The 5,904-nt window shown below is 45.7% G+C and overlaps 1 pseudogene; it reads right to left on the reverse strand.

Moving 5' to 3' along the window:
* Positions 1-466: 466 nt before the first annotated feature.
* Positions 467-2,375, reverse strand: LOC147032254 (uncharacterized; annotated as a pseudogene).
* Between the last annotated feature and the right edge of the window lie 3,529 nt (positions 2,376-5,904).

The following is a 5,904-nucleotide window of genomic DNA, read 5'->3' on the forward strand; positions in this document are numbered from 1 at the left end:
AAAGAGAGGACATCCTTGATATCAATATCCCTGTATTGTTGGAGACATATAGTCCAGGCATTTTATAACAAATAAGGACTGAACCTCACAAATTGCAACAGAAAATCTGATGACTGTTCATTACTCATAAATGTGTCCTCCTCTGTAACATATAAAAAGTCCGAATGAATCCAAGTGGTGGAAATATCTTTTTTTTATAAATTAAAATTATTAAAATTATTTTTAATTTTTTTTTTTTTTAATTTCCAAAATTTTCCTTAACCGTACTCTGCTACCACTTTTTGCGACTTTATAATGCGATATTTAGCAACGCTCTAACTATATATGTAATACTAAACACATTTCCATCGGAAGATGGTCTGGTTTTATTATTGAGATGACCCGTGCCTCAGATAAGACTTCGAAATGATTTAAATCCATTTATTATGGCCTGGCATATATACTTTAATAGTGCATGCACTGATGTTCAACACAACTAATAATGTGTCATGATAAAAAGTCATGTGCTTCTGAAGACATTATTTTAAAATAATAGCACTATTATACTATATAAGGCAACATAATATTTTAAGTTGTCTGGTTACTCAACCACTGGTTTCATCATCGTCATCGTCATCACATTCAGTCTGAAATGAATTTGCACACCCTGATCCTTTGCAGTTGCTACATGCAACAGAGCACTCAATGTCGTGCTTCTTGCATGTGCACCTTAGGCTGCTGCAAACTGTCTTGCAGCTGCATCTGATGACCTGCAGGAGTTCCTGGGGAGCTTGTGGTAAGTCAGTTTGGACAGGGTTGAACCCCCCATCACTTTCTTTCCATCCCCAGTCTGGTGGCAGGAGTTCATCCACGGTTCCCTTCCACTGCTGCACCTGGTAGTACACGCGGAGACTGTGGTACTTTGCTGTTGCAGAGGTAGGTGGTAGGCTCTGTGGCTGTACATAAGTTCGAGTAGCCACCTTCTCACAAAAGTGCTTGTGTCATCATGAGTTGAGTCCCTCCCCAGGCTTACCATTGTACAGGCAGACCAAAGCATTCGCTCCTGCTGTCACAACATCTGCTGTGGAAGCTGACGGTGTGTCAAACACTGAAGCTTGTTCACGGAAGTCATCACTGGTTGTGAAATTCTTGAGGGCGGCTCCTTTACCAATGCCATACAGGCGGGATGTAGTTTCACACCCAAGGATCGTGTGGATGAAGAGAATGTGAGTGCACACACTGGGACCCAGTTGCTGCTTGAGAGCCTTGATGTTCCAGACATGTGGGTTATTTGTGCTCTTCTTTGGCTCAGGTTGGAAGAAGAGGTCATGTGACTCGAGCTTGGTATGGTAGATAAGGAGCATGAGCAGATCTGTATCATCACCGATGAGCACAGTGTTTGTTGTGGTTGAAGACTCCACTGCTTTCTGCACTATGAGGAGATCAGCATCACCTGAAGCATGATAGGTCTGACAGTTCTTTTTCTGCAGTTGGCCACTGAGCATGTGGATGAACTGTTGCTTGTTTGTGTTGTTTTCGAGGAACTCATCTTTCTTCATTGTAACAGGCATGCCCTCATCAAAAGTCATGGTTGCTCCAGTCCTCCTACCTGCTCGTCTCTGGTGTGTCATGTCCTTGGTGGATGTATCCTCATAACCATTGAAAATGACAATTGCCTCCCCATACTTTATTGTGACATACTCGGTGTACAACCTGCAGATGTTATTGTATGTGGATCCACGTGTCCATGGGATGCGCTGAACAAGTGCTCCACCATCCAGCACGTACTGAACCTGGCCTGTGATCCCTGGAAGGTCAGGTGTGAGGAGGGCCCAGATGGCATCTGCTAGCACTGGCTTCTGTGGATGTTGACACATTAGGGAGGTGTCAAACAGTGCTGGTGGATGACTGCACAGCTCATACTTGAATACTGACGCCAAATCTCGTGATGCTTTTGCAGCAACTGTGAGTCGCTGGAAAAGTAGTTGAGGATCCACCTGCACTGCTTCGCCACCAGTCTTCACTGATGATTGCGTGCTCAAGGTGATTGCCTGATCCCTTTTCATGAATGTGTACTCAGCAGTGGTGTGTCCATCCATGCTGGCCAAGATGGTGTTCTCGATGGTCTTTACCTTGTCAACATTCACAGTAGTGTGTGCATGGACCAAAGTCGAGACACTGCACAAGCTTGGATCAGGGCAGAAGGGGTTTCTTTCATGTAGATAGTTCAAAACTGCGTGTGTGTCCTTCAGGTCACGTGCTTGCCTTGCATCTGTCATGTCATTGTTTTGCTCACCAGTGTTGTAATTGACTCCGGTTAGCTCTTGCATGGCATTGTTGACTTCAGCGAAAACTGGCATGGCGAGGAGCCATGTTACACACTACTGTTCTGTCATCCCTCGCCCTTTTGTGAGGCCACCACTGGTCTTCATGCTTCTCATTAGCACTTGTTCAATGATGAGATCGACGGACAGGCCAGCCCATAGGCGATCACTTCTTCTGACCACATGGAATCCCTCTTCAATTCTCTGGTAGACATCTGGATGTTCCTCCTGGAGCTTGCACATCTGCTGCACATAGATCCGAGCCAATTTCGTGTGGAGATTGTGCTCAGATGCTGCTATAAAAGGAAGCATTTCTGATATTTCCTCAAGGTGCAGTGGCCAGTTTCTGGTACGTTCTGCTCTCAGAAACTTGCAAAGTACGTCTACAATATACATGCACTGCAACCAGAGGGCAGCAGTCCCACTAGAGGATTTCAGGGATTCAGTTTTGTTTCTTAACAGTTTCTTTATTCTGAGCACCACATCAGCATGACAAGCTTCCTCTGCAGGCACTGATCCCTGCATCAAATGTTCATAGAGGACAACAACTTCATCCAGATCAGGGTTTCCTGTCCCATCTCTAGCTGGAGTATCTTCATCTGATGATGTCTGTGAATCTGCATCTTCTGGCTCACCAGACTGTTGAGGGAGAGCCACATCACGTGCATCAGACACAATCATGGCATTGAGGACACCATCGACAAGGAGGACCGTGCAATTGCCTTCCCTGTCATCATGTGCACCACGGCGTTGTCTGCATCGATGAGCTCCAGAACTTCTTGTAACCCAGATCCAGCCATTAAATGCCCGATGGACCCCAGGAAATTCATCTCGGTGTGAAAGCCTTCAAGTCTCAGGACTATGTTGCTCAAGTCCCTTCCTTTTGGTTGAGCATCGATGATCAAGAGGGCCTTCCAACATAATGGTTGATCAAAGGTAATGATTGGTGTGGCATTATGGTGGCGGGCATGCTCACTTACAAACTCCAGTGTTGAGAAGATGCATGTGGTGTCACTGGGATTCATGTCGATCATTGCAAGTAAGACAAAGGATGATTTCCCTGGATGATTGCCATGCTGTACAAACTGCATCATCCCAGACCATGCTGGCCTTAGTGGGGCAAAAATGATGGCTGTCTTCCATATAAGATCCAGATCTGCCGTTACGTCTTGTGCCTCCATAGTGACAAGCTTCTGGTACGTCACGGCGTCTGTTCCACTACCGACTTCCATGTGGAACAGAATTGGAACTCTTCCCACCATGGATACATCAGGGGTGACTTTTGCTCTGAGGATGAGATTGATGGTCTTGGTAGCTGGTGTAACGGCAGCAATCATCCCCATACCATGGAAGGTGTTGTTGCCATCCAGGGTGCGAATGTTGTGGTCCACATTGTCAGCGGCATACTGAACGAACTCACCGGAGAAGCCAGGAATGTCAGTTCTTAGCGACACCACAGCATTGCGAACAAATCTTTGCACCTCTGTGGAGGAGCAGCAGAATCCAAGCTTGTGAAGCGTATCGACCAGGAAGCGTGATGCAAAGTGGTGGTGGACCTGGACTCCTTGCCCAATCTGCAGTGGCACCAGAATAACTCTTGGTCGGGTCGCCTGCATGATTGCTTGTCCGATGGAGGCAGTTTTCATGCCGGCATTTTTTTTACCCCAAGCAACCCTTTCAGTAGAACCCTGAGGCTTTCTGGAAGAAAGTTGATGGCATCCTCTTCAGACTTCAGTGATTCACAGTTCGGATATACTTCATGGTACGTTTCCACTAATTTGATGTAATTTTGATAAGTTTGGCAGCAGTTTCAATAATCCTCTTCTTCTCTGTTTTGGGATCAGCTTTTCTGTGAGCATAAAAGTCCTGGAGGATTGCTTGGGCTGTGCTTCTGAAGGTAACCACATTTGGCTTCCCATCAATCTCGGTGTGGATGATTCTGTCACCAAACTGCTCCTTCAGTTTGAACGTCATTTGCGTGTAGCCATATGCTTGACATTTTGAGCCTTTGAGATTGTTTTCCATCCGGCCAACAAGATCATTGATCGTGATCTGTTCATTGTCATTTTCTTCGAGAAAGTTCACAACTTCCAGAAAGGCATTAAATCGTTCTTCCTCTTGTGGCCGACCCAGTTTTGTTTTCTTTACCTCAGTTTCGCTGTTCTGATGAGCTGCTGGCATTTGCTTCTTGGTACTGAAATTTACACTGCACACTTGGTGATACACCACATCTGCAGCATGCAGGTCATCCACATGCACCACACGAGCTTTCACTCCGACTGCCCAGGCATCTCCTCTTTCATTGCAAGATTTCAAGAGCGTATCCTTGAACTCAACTGTCCTCACTGGGAATACAGTCCAATCAGAACTCTTCCTCTTGGTGCCAACATGCGCTGACCTCCCACAGAACAGACAGTCTCTGTCATAATGGAACTCCTTATCATCAGCTGAGTGGAGTCGCACATGCCTGTCGACTTGCTCTTGTCCTTTCTCCTTTAGTGCTTTCACTATTTGTTGTTGGCTGGTACATTTCTTGCAGCAGACTTGATGAACCAGTTCCCCAGGTGATGTATGAATGTCATCGTTTCTGGATTTACTTGCTCGGTTGATGGCGTCACTCTCCTTGTCAGTAAGTGTGGATGGTGGCTGTCCGCCCCCCTCTGCAGGGTCCTTACAAATGGCACATCTTGGAGGGCCACTCATTGTTCAGGATGTGATGGCACTGCAATAATGTAAAAAAAAACAACATGAGTATTCATTTTTAAAGTACATTAACTGTGCCAAATAACCACGCATTAATTTCACTGATTGCACATTTTGCAACTTTCAACTTGAGCGTTTTTACAATGCAAATCTCTTCAATTTGTTGTGAATTTCCTTTTGAACATGCACTGTACTGCACCCAATATCATGTCTCATGTAAAACAAAGTTTCTGGGAGATTGTGGATTGTACTGAACCCTTTGTGTGGACATCAGACAAGCAGACATGCAAAAATCCATTATTTTAACATGGGCAGCATGGAGAAAAATGCCATCACCGATTTCAGTACTTTTCAATAGTTTCCACCACTTGGATTCCTTAGGACTTTTGATATGTCATACAGGACATATTTATGAGAAAAAACCAGTCGAAAGAGTTTCTGTTGCAATTTGTGTGAGGTCATGTAATAGAATGTCTGCACTAATATTGTCACGGATTTGGAAACCTTGTGCACACAGACCGCCAGTGTCCCCGGAGTTCAGTGATTTCGATAAGTGTGTGTTTATAGTTAGAATCCATCCCCGATGTCGAATGGGAATTTCGTGTGTGCGCTGTGAGTTTTTTTTTTGGTTCGGTTTTTACATCTTCAACAACGACAACAACTACAACATCCTCAACAACAACAAATACAACAACGCCACCGTCCCGCACTCGACCCAGTCGCCATTGCCCACGTGTTTTGGCTGAAGGTGTGGGCGGAGCCTCCATCGCCTCAGATCGAGGCTCCGCCCCAAGGCAGGGCAGAGAGCATTTTCTCCAGCCAATGAGTGGAGGGCGAGCACGACACGCGTGCCCCAGCCAATCTGGAGGCGGCCAGGAGTCACTTGACAACCGACCGT

The sequence above is a fragment of the Eptatretus burgeri genome, chromosome 2 (genome assembly GCF_056783735.1).
Source record: "Eptatretus burgeri isolate ZD-2024b chromosome 2, Ebu_testis_v1, whole genome shotgun sequence".
NCBI classification, from domain to species: Eukaryota; Metazoa; Chordata; class Myxini; order Myxiniformes; family Myxinidae; genus Eptatretus; species Eptatretus burgeri.